Raw genomic sequence first — 15523 nt, 5'->3', positions numbered from 1 at the left:
GCAGTAGTCCTATATAGATACAATCCCATTGCAGCTGGTGTGAAATTAGTCTTTGTCACTACATTTGTTTTTCTAGACACTGTTACCTACCCTAATTTCATTTTCCAAATTCTTTTTAGAATGCTCCATTGTCCTAGCTTATTCAGAAGAGAGCATCTTTCAGAGCTTAACTGAGAGTGTACAAGACTAGGTTTGTCTCAGTATTTTAAACACAAGTTTGTATGTTTTATTTTTTCTGTTAGTACCTGTTGGGATCAGTTCTACAGAGCTCTGTTTTTATTTTTATTTTTTTTTAAAGATCTCTTGTAGTAATGTGCTGATGGTCAGACTATTGGTTATATTGAAAAGATATCTTAAAAGCCAGAGCACATTACTGCAGAAGTTTAAAGGAAATTTAAAATTTTATCTCTATATTATCTCTTTGGTTTTTAATCTGTATTTTTTTTCCCCTATCTTTGATGTAAGGGTGTTATCTCAGGCTTACATTAATGCCTAGCAATATGCTTTTGTAAATCCAGTCTCAACTTGGCAAAAGTCTCCACAATTGGAGAAATTTGGAGTCAAACAGTTAACATTGATTATACTCATATTTAAAATGCAAAGAAATTCAATCAAATGATCCATTGACAAATATCATGAGTGCCTTTTTAAAGCTCTATGAAGGCTGCACATAGAAATGTGTGATTGCCTACAAGGAACTTACACTCTGGGACTTGTTCACAGCACCCCCGCACAGTAGAATTTGGTGGAGAGGATGGGACATAGGACACAATGTTAAGTAGCAAGCAAAGGTAGCCTAATGAGACATGTGGGAGATCAGTTCTCTGACTGATCAGAAGAGAGAAGGGATCTTCACCATCCGGAGCAAATGGGAAGAGAACCTCGGGTGAGCCTTTTAGGATGGATATAAAGGAAAGACACGGTTCAGATAAAATGAGAAGTAAAGAGGTGGGGGTCTCAAAAAGGAATACATGTAAGCAGAATTGTAGCCCCTGGAGTCCATATAATGTTTAGCTGCTGCTGCTGCTGTTAAGCCGCTTCAGTCGTGTCCGACTCTGTGCGACCCCATAGACGGCAGCCCACCAGGCTCCGCCATCCCTGGGATTCTCCAGGCAAGAACACTGGAGTGGGTTGCCATTTCCTTCTCCATGCATGAAAGCGAAAAGTGAAAGTGAATTCGCGTCCAACTCCTAGCGACCCCATGGTCGGCAGCCCAGCAGGCTCCTCTGTCCATGGGATTTTCCAGGCAAGAGTACTGGAGTGGGGTGCCATTGCCTCCTCCAATAATGTTTTGAAGTAACAGTAAATAGACTTTTCTACAGGAAACAGAATGAAAACAGCAGTTTAAAATGTTGGCACGGCAACCCGGCTCGCAGAAGGCCGCAAGGGCCATGGCGGAGGCAGGCAGCGCCCGGCGGCGCCAGGCCCGGGCTGCGGCGCCAGGCCACTGAGGCGGAGAGGCGCGCTACGGCGGGCCGGGCGGCCGGCGTCATGACACTCTTCCACTTCCGGAACTGCTTCGCCCTGGCCGGCCTACTTACCCTACTTCACCACCTACAAGTGCAGTGGCCTGTGGTGTCCAGGCCGGGGTCACCTACCTGTTTGTGCAGCTGTGCAAGGTGCTGTTCTTGGCCACTTTCTTTCCCACCCGGGAAGGCAGCTTCTGTGACTTCATTGGGGAGTTAATGATGGCCAGTGTGGACATGGCAGACCCTGATAGGCCTAAACCTTGTCATGTCCCGGAATGCAGGCAAGGGGGAATACAAGATCATGGCTGCTGCCCTGGGCTGGGCCGCCAACGAGCTCATTATGTCCCGCGGTATACTCCTCTCGGTTGGAGCTCGGGGGCATTGAGTTTGACTGGAAATACATCCAGATGAGCATCGACTCCAGCATCAGTCTGGTCCATTACATCGTCACCTCTGCCCAGGTGTGGATGATAACACGTTGCGACCCGTAGCACACTTACCGGCCAGCAGTCCTCCTCCTGATGTTCCTTAGCGTAAAAGCTAGCGTGAAAGTCTACAAAGGAGACCTTTGTTGTGGAGACCTTCGTCCACCTCTTGTTCCCTGGGCAGCTGGACGGCACTGCTGGCTCGAGTGCTGGTGACGGGGCTTTTGGCCCTCAGCACCTCCGCCCTGTATATTGTCAACGTGCACGCCTAGGATTGGCGTCCCAGACTTTCACATACCTTCTTCCCGTCCCCAGGTTCAGTGAACAGTATTTGGAAAGTTTAAAAAAAAAAATTTTTTTTTTTTTTTTTGGAGCAGTAGGTTGCTATTAGATTGCAGAGAGCTCTAAATGTCAATTTGATAAGTGTGGTCTTTATTTTATATTCACTTTCCAACCATTAATTCCCTGGTGTCTCAGATGGTAAAAGCATCTGCCTACAATGAAGGAGACCCAGGTTCGATCCCTGGGTCGGGAAGATCCCCTGGAGAAGGAAATGGCAACCCACTCCAGTACTCTTGCCTGGAAAATCTCATGGATGGAGGAGCCTGGTAGGCTATAGTCCGTGGGATTGACTGAGTGACTTCACTTCACTTTGAGCCTTTGGTGATTTGGGGATGATCTACTTATTCACAGCAACTGGAAACCTAAATTTGTCCCCAGTTTCAGATTTCTCTCCCAAGTCTGGATTTCAAAATTTATTGCAATTTAAAGCACAGTGATGCTGGTCACTGCTCGGACTCCACCTTCTGTTGCACCTACCACACTGAGTGGATAAGGAATAGACTGCCGCAGGGACATTGCTTTTACCTAATTATCAAGACAGAGTGATAATCCACTCACTCTTTCTTTGGGGGTATCTGCCTAAGAAAAACCTGTGTCCTATTACAAAACTGAATCTGAGGGGTGTGAAGAATATATAGATATGTCTCCTTTGAACTTTGAAGGAGACTGTTTACTGTTAACACAAAAATAAGACTCCTCACAGATCATTAGCTTTTAAGACGAATGATCTACACATTGTGAGGTACTCTGCCTCTTGGACAAATATAGAAAGAATTGATTGTGGCATCACTCTTGATCTCAGAACATCAGTGAATAACCACCTGCAAAGCTTGCTATACTTCTCAGTTTTGTACGTAAGGAGTTTGCAGTTGCAACCATGTGGCAAATGCAACAAGCTGACCGTATCAGTACCGAGTTTATCTGCGCCATCTGCTGTCATAGTGACATCTACTGCCTTCAATGTAGCACCTTCTTTCTCTTAGACATATTCTGCCATTTCTTCTTTTCCTTCTTTGTTTCAAGTCATATCCACTGATACCTGCACCGTTTCATGATATCAATAAAGGAGGCTTTCCGTGAGGGAGGGGTGGAAGGCAGGGCCAAGTGATCAAAGGACTCAGTAGAAAAAATACCTTAATTCATGGGCCTGAACACTGTGTAAAAAGGTGAGCCTTAAGGTAAGAAAGTATCCGGAGGAAGCATGAGACAGAAGTGAGGGTTTAATTTGGGATCAGAAATAGCTAAGAGGAGAGAGGGGAATGAGGACCATCTATGTACAGGGTGATAGCAGAGCAGCTCACAGAGATTAAGATGGAATTAATCTGTTCATTGGAAAGATGCTTCGGATTTTTGGCAATACATACCAAGAGCAGTAACTCCAAGTAGCCTTCTGAAATCAGGGATCAACAGGTGAAGGCTTCCTTTAACTTCATTCTTAGATTACAGTCCAAATTAACTTGTATAAACCACACCTTCTTTTTTAAAGGTGTTTTGGTTTGTTTTCAACACACCGTTCCACTTCGTTTTTTCACTTATCCTCACAAGGTACCTGTGAGTTAGTTTAGCATCATCAGGCAAATCTCCTGGCTCCCAATGATTAGCTAATTCTGTTAGAAACCACTGACTTTAATTGTATATGGATAGTGAACATTTTTTCTATTAAACAGCCACCAGATTTTTAGAACATAAGCTAAATTTCAGGAAGTGCTTGGAATTCCAAAGAATAGAAAGCTATGGCCAAGAGCAAGTGTGTATTCAGTCTGAGTCAACAGGATTCACCTGGGCATTGTTTGAGCTTTTGGTCCCTGAAGCCATGGGTCAATGATACAGAAATAGACAATCATCTCTGATGACGAAAAAGCATAGATGCTGGCATGGGAGGACAAAGCTCCTTTTCTTTCAAAACCAGATCAAATTTAAACCTGCGATTTTGGAGCTTACTCATCAGAGGAGAAATATCATGAGCTATTTGCTCTCTCTGCTGTAACATAGCTCTGGCAAGCCCGGAAGTTATGTTGAGATCGTCAAATCTATAGTCAAGGACCATCTTTGTGAATCGTGAAACCATATGCCACTGGTTATCTGAATTGAAAAAAAAATTAAAAACCACCAATAATAACAACAACAACAACAACAAACTCCACACCAAGGAAAGCAGTGATGTGATCACACAGTGCCAAGGCCCTTTGATCATCTTACACCTTCTCAATCTTTATATTAAAAAAAACTTTGCTACTACATGAACCATGTAAAATACCAGAACTCCTGTAGTGTTAACAAGGAATAAAGATCTTGCACCAGATGGTGCCTCTTGTCTCCATCTATCTCTAGCCCAAACAATCTGCCAGAGTTTTGAAGAAAAATGCGATGTGATCGCGTTGCGAAGTATATGAAGTAACAGTATGAAAAGTAATCTGGCTCAAGCAATGGAACCCAGAAGGAAGGGGATTATTATGACTCTTTGAGCCCAGGAGTGAGGGTACCACTAGCTCTGAATTTTAGTCCATAAAACAAATGGTGTACCCAGGCACAGCTGGAGGGTGAGCATCGCACTTAGATGTCTCTTTATATCTCTGCAGTGTGATGATATCAGTCAATACGATTGAAATTTCAGGGATTCATCTGGATATTTTGTTTATATGAAACAGAGTAAACAGTTGGATGACTTTTAAAAAGCTTACTAGCTATAAAAGGAAAGTTCACAGGAGAACTTTAATATTTATTACTATATTGCCTGCGGTTATGGATTTGGCCATCTTGGTGATGAGATCTTGGGTACAGTTTGTGTGTCCCCTTTGCAGAACATTCTTAAAAATGTTTAAAAGAAGCTTGGATGGGTTTTTTTGTTTGTTTGTTATTTCTCTGCTTTTCCATGTGACTTTTGTGGCCACAATATTTTCAGGTATTATCCTGCCCTCTAATACTTTGATCATGGTACTGTTACCTCTTTGCCAAAAGATCTTTGAATATTTTATCTTTGGTCTTTTAGTATCTTTGTTGTTGTTCAGTTGCCAAGTTGTATCCGACTCTTCAAGACCCCATGGACTGCAGCATTGCCAGGCTCCCCTGTCCTTCACCATCTCCCTGAGTTTGTGTAAACTCATGTCCATTGAATTAGTGATGCCATCCAACAATTTCATCCTCGGTTGCCCCCTTCTAACACCTGTATAATTATAAAGCATTTTGTGATCAGAGATTATTTAATGGGAAAGAAAATAGCTTTTCTGGTCTTTCCTAGATATAACTCATTTGAACAATTTATTTAGGTTTGTATTTACTTTTGGTGCTTGGACTAGAAGTATATAAATGGCAAGCCTAGAAAATCATGGTGATTTAATAGACAGTAGTTCATTGATGCTACTCAGAGTGTTGTCAGAAGACTAAAATGGGTAAGCATACTGGTAAAAGGTCTATGATAGACACAGAAATTGAGAGTCATTGTTTAGAAACTTCCACAGTGATTTGACTTAACTGTGACATCCAAGCATACGTACTTCCCCCATATCAGCCTGGTGGGTGTTTCTCCTAATAGATATAGAAAAGCTTCATTGGAAATAGAACCTTGGCAACACCAGGAATTCTGGTTTTTTGGTATTAAGTTAGTGATGGCAAACATCTATTTAGAAATTGACAGTGAACCAAGAAAGACTGTGGACCTCAACTGAAGAGTTCAATACTAGAAACTTAGAAACAGATGGGAAATTCTTCCTGATAGTTTTATTGAGAAAGAGAGGTTCCCTTCTTCACATTTTCTGATGTTTGAAAGAAAGAAGAAAGAAAGAAAGTGAAGTCACTCAGTCATGCCCGACTCTTTGCGACCCCGTGAACAGTAGCCTGCACCAAGCTCCTCCCTCCATTAGATTTTCAAGGCAAGAGTACTGGAGTGGGTTGCCCTTTCCTTCTCCAGGGAATCTTCCCAACCCAGGGATCAAACCCAGGTCTCTCGCATTGTAGACAGACACTTTACCATCTGAGCCACCAGCGAAGTTTCTGATGTTTGAAATGACATTATTTGCAGCATTCCTCCTTTTTCCTTATAAGGTAGACATAATGCTTGGAAGTGGATGAAGGACACATGCTCGGGTTACTGTTAGCTTTGCAGGATGTGTTGGCGTGTTCCAGACACTGAAAAAATGCCATTGCTGGTAGTGCATAATAAAAGTGGCAAAACCTGCTTAGTAATGATGTGTCTCAATGATGTTCTAAGCGAAATATTTTTTGGTATCTCAGATTTGAATTTTGTCAAAGAAATAATAATAGAAATTATCTCCAGGTTATTTCTATAACAACTGTTCGTTTTTCTTCTTGAACCTTTGAATAGAGTTGAAATAATGTTATTTGTGGTAACAATAGTATTACTGTGATTTCTGGTTTCTAATTTTACTACTATTATTAATGATATTGTTAATTTTTTTAAGACCCTCTAAGTTTTTAGGGTTCTTGCTGTTGCTGCTGCTAAGTCGCTTCAGTCGTGTCCGACTCTGTGTGACCCCATAGACAGCAGCCCACCAGGCTCCCCCGTCCCTGGGATTCTCCAGGCAAGAACACTGGAGTGGGTTGCCATTTCCTTCTCCAATGCATGAAAGTGAAAAGTCAAAGTGAAGTCACTCAGTCGTGTCCGACTCTTGGCGACCCCATAGACAGCAGCCTACCAGGCTCCCCTGCCCATGGGATTTTCCAGGCAAGAGTATGGGAGTGGTTTGTCATTTAGGGTTCTTATAGAATCTAATAATGATCCACGTGGAAAAACCATATTCTTTCTTCTATGGAAAATCTATTTCAGAATTGTGACTAGAGGAATCAGTGGTACTTCATATAATTCACGATATGGGTATGTTCATGTGCACACGTGCATGCACACACACACACACACACACACAAACACACAAATGCATAACTACCATATGGTCTCTTTTGACTTCTTGGTGTGGGTAGTAAAAAATTGTTGGGACTCAGGTAAGCATTCATCCTCCTAGGTATTGGAGATATAGGAGTTCACCCAAAATGTAATGTGGGTTGTTTGTTCTTAAGGTGTTTATTATAACTCTATTGATGTCTCACTTGGAAAGCAGTTCATGTCATCTTATTATTAATCTTATTTTTTGATGCTAAAGCTGAAACTCTAGTACTTTGGCCATCTCATGCGAAGAGTTGACTCATTGGAAAAGACTCTGAGGCTGGGAGGGATTGGGAGCAGGAGGAAAAGGGGATGACAGAGGATGAGATGGCTGGATGGCATCACCAACTCGATGGACATGAGTTTGAGTGAACTCCAGGAGTTGGTGATGGACAGGGAGGCCTGGCGTGCTGCAATTCATGGGGTCGCAAAGATTCGGACATGACTGAGCGACTGAGCTGAGCTGAACTGAACCCATTCCCATTTTAGCTCTGGTGCCCAAGGAAGAGGCTCAAATCCACTTGCTGCTGAGCTCCAGGAGGGATGAGGATTGCAATGATATCTCTCCCTGAGCTTTGGGAAACTTGCCGAATGTGAACCTGACATTGAACAAATGGCAGAGGCCAAGACAATGTCAGCTAAACAATCTCCCTTTCGGCTTATTAGGGCTTCCCTGGTGGCTCAGATGGTAGAGAATCTGCCTGTAATGCAGGAGACCCAGGTTTGATCCCTGGGTTGGGCAGATCCCCTGGAGAAGGTCTTGGCAACCCACTCCAGTATTCTTGCCTGGAGAATCCCATGGATAGAGGAGCCTGGTGGGCTACATTCGATGGGGTTGCAAAGAGTCGGACACAACTGGGCAACTAACACTTTGACTTTCAGCTTAACCCATAGAAAATGCATAGGCAAAGTTGTAACTCCTATTTTTTTTTTTCTCTGTTTCTTCTTGACCATCCTTCTTAAACTTGCTGGTGGCTCTCCTTTTCCTGCGTGTGTGTTCTTCCGTCTGTGCGGGCATCCTTGAGGAGCAAGGAGGGCCTGCTCACGCACTGCATGTCGCTCGGGCTGTCGTTTCCCGGGCCGAGTATTTCAGTGCGGTTGCATCTCTATTCATCTACTGACAGGAGTGGCAGTGGTGCAGACACGGGTATTTGTTATTGAAACAAACAGAGCATGTGGCTAGAGATTTGTATGCAAAGCCTTCACAACAAAACTAAGTAGCTATTTACTTTAAATATGCCAATTAACTGTTACTAATGTACAGTGCACTGCTAGGTTAAGGATGATTGATAGTAACATGCAGTGAAATGTTCTTAAACTGCAGTCAGGAAATGTAAATGTACAAAATGGAAAGAACCAGCGGCTGACAGCACTCGTTACATGTTTCAAAACAACACTTTCAAATTGCTCCTTTATTGTTCTTTCATCATGTCTTGGTTCTGCACTTCCATAGCCTGGTAGCCAACAATGTACTAAGAAAGTTTCAGAAAAGAAAATGTTTTCTTCTGAAGTAAACATCATGGGCCTAATCTCATTTGTTTCACTCAGGCAGAACTCTTAGGAACCACAGTGGGAGTTTTGCTTGACTGAAGAGAATAGCCTTGTCTCTTTTGAATGTCTGACATGGAATCTGTTGCTATTACAAAACTAATTAAAAGGAGAAATGACTTCTCCTTTGGTTGCTATGTCCTGTCTCAGCAGACAGTCACTTCTTCATTGACTCTAAACCAGCACCACCCAAAAGTAATACAACCAAAGCCACAAATGTCAGCCACATATATATTTTTAAATTTCCTAAGAGCCATGTTTTAAAAAATAAAAAGAAACAGGTGACATTAATTTTAATAGCATTTTACTGAATGTAGTCTATCTAGACTCTCTCATTTTATCATGGGATCAATATAAAATAAGGTATTTTGCAATTTTTTTCTTCATACTAAGTCTTTGAAATTTGGCGTATTTTATGCTTAGTCAGAAGAATGGGCTTATGCCAATTCAGAAGAACCACATCTCAAGTTTCTGGTAGTTTTCCATGGCCAGTGTCTACTATAAGAAACAGCGTCTGAAGATCGGTGTAGTGTCCTTGATTAAAATGTTCCCTTTGGATAGTCAGGAAAAGCTGGATATGCATCCTGAAACAACACCACGATGCAATTGCTGTTCAATTCCCCCAATTACCGTTAAAGCCAGACATTTTGTTGTGGAAAGATTAAATTCATAAACTCAGTTAGCTGACTTACGATTTTATAAAGCCCTGGCTGTTAAAATGCTAAAATGTTTGTGCCAGGGATACTATATAAATATTCTAAAAATCTCAAAAGAATACAGGGAATTACTTTTAAAATATAATATCAAAGGCCTTTTGATGTACGCCATTGAGATGTCAGTTGAATGTTTTATGATACATTTTATATTCCTCACAACAATGAAAGTTGGGTGTGTATTGTTAGAAAAGGAATTAAGTGCAGATATTGTCAAGTAAACCCTCTAAGAAGGAAAAACTAGATCTGATAATTCCAGTTAATTTATTAACATCAACTATAAATTAAAAAAAACACAATGTAAACATGATTAAGCAGAAATTGAACATCGAACAAGGGAGGAGGGCTTTCCAGGTGGTGCTAGTGGTAAAGAGCCTGCCTGCCAATGCAGGAGACAGAAGAGTTGCCAGTTCGAACCCTGGGTTGGGAAGATCCCCTGGTGAAGGGCTCGGCAACCCACTCCAGTATTCTTGCCTGGAGATTTCCATGGACAGAGGAGCCTGGCGGGCTATACTCTGCAGGGTCACAAAGAGTCGGACACGACTGAAGCGACTTAGCACGCATGCATGGAATTGACTTTTCCAACTTCAGACAATTTGTCTTAACTTTTATGTCTCCCATGTGCTCAGTTCAGTTGCCCAGTCGTGTCCGATTCTTTGCAACCCCATGGACTGCAGCACGCCAGGCCTCCCTGTCCATCACCAACTTCTGGAGTTTACCCAAACTCATGTCCATTGGTCCGTGATGACATCCAACCATCTCATCCTCTGTCATCCCCTTCTCCTCCTGCCTTCAATCTTTCTCAGCATCAGGGTCTTTTGAAATGAGTCAACTCTTCGCATCAGGTGGCCAAAGTATTGGAATTTCAGCTTCCACATCAGTCCTTCCAATGAACACCCAGGACTGATCTCCTTCAGAATGGACTGGTTGGATCTCCTTGCAGTCCAAGGGACTCTCAAGAGTCTTCTCCAACACCGCACTTCAAAAGCATCAATTCTTTGGCGCTCAGCTTTCTTTATAGTCCAACTCTCACATCCATACGTGACTGCTGGAAAAACCGTAGCCTTGACTAGATGGACCTTTGTTGGCACACTGGTAAATACCAGTGTGGAAGTAAACGATAACAACAGCAACAGTAATAGCAACACAGGTGATGCCATATTCAGATTTGGCCAGGACAGTTGTATGAGGAGCAACCTCCAAAACAAACCACAATAAGGTGGTCATCAGAAGTACTGAAATACTCTCCAAGTGTAATTTTTGAAGACCTCCTGGAGAATTGTGGAAAGGCCTCTCCCCTGCTCTGCTCTGGCTGCCATGCTGGCTGCATTTCCCAGACTTCCATGTCAGCTGACCTTCCAGTGGAGTCAGCCAGTGGGAAACCCCAGTTGGAGAGTAAAGTGCTGGAGGAAAGGGGAAGCCAGGTGATCGTCCCTGTTTCTCTGTGCCTCGGGTGGTATCTCTGGAATGTCTCAAGTCATGTCTTCTCTGTATGTGCAGCTCCTGTTCTTCGTTCCTGTCCCAGTTGCATCTTCCACTGAGTGATCCTAAGACTTGACCCTGGTCTCACAGGCTTTTTCCCTTTTCCCTTCTAACCTAGAAGTCCCAGTAATTTCCTGCTATTTCTAATCTCTGGGTTACCTCACCAATCCCCAGTCGAGTGAGCCTTTCTGCTTCTATGTAACCAATTCCCTCTATTAAATCTATCCCCTTCCTCCATTGCAAATACTTAGATCCCACTCTATGCCTACCAGTTGAATTGTGACAAAACAGCGATTCTGGAAATAAAGATGAGCCCATTTCCAAATAAATTACCAAGCAGATTGCTTATGTGCACGCCAAAGGAAGCAATGATCATTAAGAGCCAACATGAGTTTCTTAAGCACAATCGTGACCGGTTCACTTTGCTTATTTAATTGGTAGTGGAAGAAATACTGGCATTAGTACATGAGCAAGGACTTTGAAGTGATCTCTCATGATGTCCTTGTGGTTAATAGACACATGTGTACTAGATGATACAGATTTAACCAGGTTTATAGTCTGTACTGGAAAATACCTAGAGGGAAGCATGGCTGCCTTTCAATATTCGAAGAGGGATTAGATTAGATCTTTGAAATACTAGAGGCTAGAGCCAGGATCAATGTTTGAAGTTCAAGGAATCTGATTTTGGCTCAGTAAAGGGGAATGCATTCTAAGAATCAGAGTTCTTCAGAAATGGAATAGACTGTTCAGTTTAGTTCAGTTCAGTTCAGTCGCTCAGTCGTGTCCAACTCTTTGCGACCCCATGAATCGCAGCACGCCAGGCCTCCCTGTCCATCACCATCTCCCGGAGTTCACTCAGACTCACGTCCATCGAGTCCGTGATGCCATCCAGCCATCTCATCTTGGGTCGTCCCCTTCTCCTCCTGCCCCCAATCTCTCCCAGCATCAGAGTCTTTTCCAGTGAGTCAACTCTTCTCATGAGGTGGCCAAAGTACTGGAGCTTCAGCTTTAGCATCATTCCTTCCAAAGAAATCCCAGGGCTGATCTCCTTCAGAATGGACTGGTTGGATCTCCTTTCAGTCCAAGGGACTATCAACAGTCTTCTCCAACACCACAGTTCAAACGCATCAATTCTTCGGTGCTCAGCCTTCTTCACAGTCCAACTTTCTCATCCATACATGACCATAGGAAAAACCATAGCCTTGACTAGGCGGACCTTAGTCGGCAAAGTAATGTCTCTGCTCTTGAATGTAATATCTAGGTTGGTCATAACTTTTCTTCCAAGGAGTAAGCATCTTTTAATTTCATGGCTGCAGTCACCATCTGCAGTGATTTTGGAGCCCCCAAAAATAAAATCTGACACTGTTTCTACTGTTTCCCCATCTATTTCCCATGAAGTGATGGGACCAGATGCCATGATCTTCGTTTTCTGAATGTTGAGCTTTAAGCCAACTTTTTCACTCTCCTCTTTCACTTTCATCAAGAGGCTTTTGAGTTCCTCTTCACTTTCTGCCATAAGGGTGGCGTCATCTGCATATCTGAGGAAGACAGTTTTGCCCCTCGTTATAGCCATAGATTTTAGCTGTGAAGAGTGGAGTGAAAGGGATTCTTGTATTGAACTTGAGATAGATCATTCTTTATGTTTCTTCCAACTGTGAATGCTTAAGAAATTATGAGTTTGGTCATCCATACTTGATACTAACATGGCACAAAATGTAATTCTGGCATTTGATAAGACTGCAGAAGTGAAGTGAAGTGAAGTGAAGTGGCTCAGTCATGTCCGACTCTTTGCGACCCCATGGACTGTAGCCTATCAGGCTCCTCCGTCCCTGGGATTCTCCAGGCAGGAATACTGGAGTGGGTTGCCATTTCCTTCTCCAGGAGATTTTCCCAACCAAGGGATGGAACCTGGGTTTCCTGTACTGCAGGCAGACGCTTTACCATCTGAGCCACCAGGGAAGTCTTAAGACTGCAGAAGGAGCCCCCAGATGGGACCATTGTTAACATACATGATCACTTGTCTTAGTAAAGAACCAATCAATCAATCCCAGTTTGTTGTTCTTGTTTGTTGTTCAGTCACCCAGTCATGTCTGACTCCTTGTGACCCCATGGACTGCAGCACGCAAAGCCTCTCTGTCCATCACTATCTCCTGAAGTTTGCCGAAGTTCATGTCCTTTGCATTGGTGATGTCACCCAACCATCTCATCCTCTGATGCTCTTTCCTCCTTCTGCCCTTAGTCTTTCCCAGCATCAGGGAATTTTCCAGTGAGTCAGCTGTTCACATCAGATGACCCAAATACCAGAGTTTCAATTTCAGCATCAGTCCATCCAACGAGTATTCAGGGTTGATTTCATTTAAGATTGACTGGTTTGATCTCCTTGCTGTTCAAGGGACTCTCAGGAGTCTTCTCTAGCACCATAGTTCGAAGGCATCAATTCTTCAGCACTCTGCCGCCTTTACGGTCCAGCGCTGGGATTTTTAAAATCCCAGTTTATAAAAGCATAAAAAATATTAGTTTTCAGTTCAAAGAGAAGATATTTTTCTCTAATTATGAAAAGTCAGCATGTAAAAAATTACTTAAAAATATTTATTATCTTTTTATTGGTGTATCAGTAAGTCAGTCAGTTCAGTAGCTCAGTCGTGTCTGACTCTTTGCAACTCCATGAATTGCAGCACGCCAGGCCTCCCTGTCCATCACCATCTCCCAGAGTTCACTCAGACTCATGTCCATCGAGTCTGTGATGCCATCCAGCCATTGTATCCTCTGTCGTCCCCTTCTCCTCCTGCCCCCAATCCCTCCCAGCATCAGAGTCTTTTCCAATGAGTCAACTCTTCACATGAGGTGGCCAAAGTACTGGAGTTTCAGCTTTAGCATCAGTCCTTCCAAAGAACACCCAGGACTGATCTCCTTTAGAATGGACTGGTTGGATCTCCTTGCAGTCCAAGGGACTCTCAAGAGTCTTCTCCAACACCACAGTTCAAAAGCATCAGTTCTTCAGCGCTCAGCTTTCTTCACATTATTATTATTGATGTATAGTTACTTACAATATGACACTAGTTTCTGGTATACAGCATAGTGATTTGTTTTTTTTTTAATTAATTTATTATTGAAGGATAATTGCTTTACAGAATTTTGCTGTTTTCTGTCAAACCTCAACATGAATCAACCATAGGTATACGTATATCCCCTCCCTGCACATCAGCATATTATAAAGGGTGTAAGGGCGTTCCTGCTGGCCCAGTGGTTAAGAATCCAGCTTGTAGTGCAGGAGATGCCAGTTGGATCCCTGGTCTGGGAAGATTCCGTGTGCAGTAGAGCAGCTAAGCCCATGCACCACAACTCCTGAGCTGGTGAGCTGCAACTACTGAAGCCCGCCTGCCTGGAGCCCATGCTCTGCAACAAGAGAAGCCGCTGGGATGAGAAGTCCACGCACTGCAATGAAGAGGCGCCGCAGAGCACCACAGCTGGAGGAAGCCCGAGTGCAGCAGTGAAGCCCCATCACAGCCGAAAGGAAAAGAAAGAAAGAAATCTTTAAGAGAAGAGGGAGAGCAAAAGTCTCAGCAAACACTGGGTAAATATAATCATGATGGATATGTATTTAGAGTATGAAGATATATATACCAGAAAATTTAAAGTGAGGAATGGTATCAGTCTTGTGTAGGTTAGCTGCTAAGATAAAACCTAAAAAAGTTTTGTAGAAGATGAAAATTTTAGCAGAAATTATCCCTTGCTTGCGCAGAAAACAGTTGAACTTCAATTATAGTCAATTAATCAATCATTCAAAAAGCCTTCATCAAACACATGCTATATGTTTAGTATCAGAGATAGCCTTAAACAAAAATTTTAATCAGGAGGAGTTGTATTCTTATCTCTTTTTCTCTGTACCACTTGGGGACCGTGGTCCCCAACCTTTTTGGCATCAGGGACCAGTTCTGTGGAGGACAGATTTTCCATGGACTGGGGCTGGAGGGATATTACTGAATGATGCAAGCACATTATATTTATTGTGTACTTTATTTCTATTATTATTACATCCACTCCACTTTAGATCATCAGGCCTTAGATACTAGATATTGGGGATCCCTGCAAGACATGATGTCATGTGTTTGAAAAATTTCCAGTGGCCTCCAGGCCTCTACCCTTTACATTTCAGAAATGGATCTGAGAAAATATTTTGCAGTAAGACACAAAATATATCCTAAGTAACACTACTTGTTGAATAGAGGTGTGAATGAGTGAAAGCATGAGTAAACTTTTATCAAGAGGATTTCATTCACTTGTTCTGATGAACATCTTTTGGGTTCCTATTATTCACAAGGGCTTCCCAGGTGCTTCAGCAGTGATAAATCCACTTGCCAATTCAGTAGACGTGAGTTCAATCCCTGGGTTGGGAAGGTCCTCTGGAGTAGGAAATGGCAAGCCACTTCAGTATTCTTGCCTGGGAAAGCCCATGGACGGAGGAGCCTGGTGGGCTACAGTCCATGGGGTCGCAAAAGATTCAGGCACATTATGAAGAAAACGCTGAATGAATAACCCATTGTCTCCACTTTCAAAAATCTCCAGGATCGTGATGATAGTTCCACACACACAGAGCTAATTTTAATACAACATGGCAAGTGCTGTGTTACAGGTATTAACACAATG

The 15523-nt window shown here is 42.8% G+C and overlaps 1 long non-coding RNA gene and 1 pseudogene across 2 annotated transcripts in view; both read left to right on the top strand.

The window, feature by feature from the left end:
- Window positions 1-15523, top strand: part of LOC108636338 — a 168623-nt gene that overhangs the window by 128986 nt on the left and 24114 nt on the right. The gene's annotated exons all lie outside the window — the stretch shown is intronic.
- On the top strand, window positions 1492-2166 carry LOC102177236 (annotated as a pseudogene).

Source organism: Capra hircus, chromosome 7, assembly GCF_001704415.2.
Source record: "Capra hircus breed San Clemente chromosome 7, ASM170441v1, whole genome shotgun sequence".
In the NCBI taxonomy this organism is placed as follows: domain Eukaryota; kingdom Metazoa; phylum Chordata; class Mammalia; order Artiodactyla; family Bovidae; genus Capra; species Capra hircus.
This window is presented reverse-complemented; position numbering and strand designations above follow the sequence as displayed.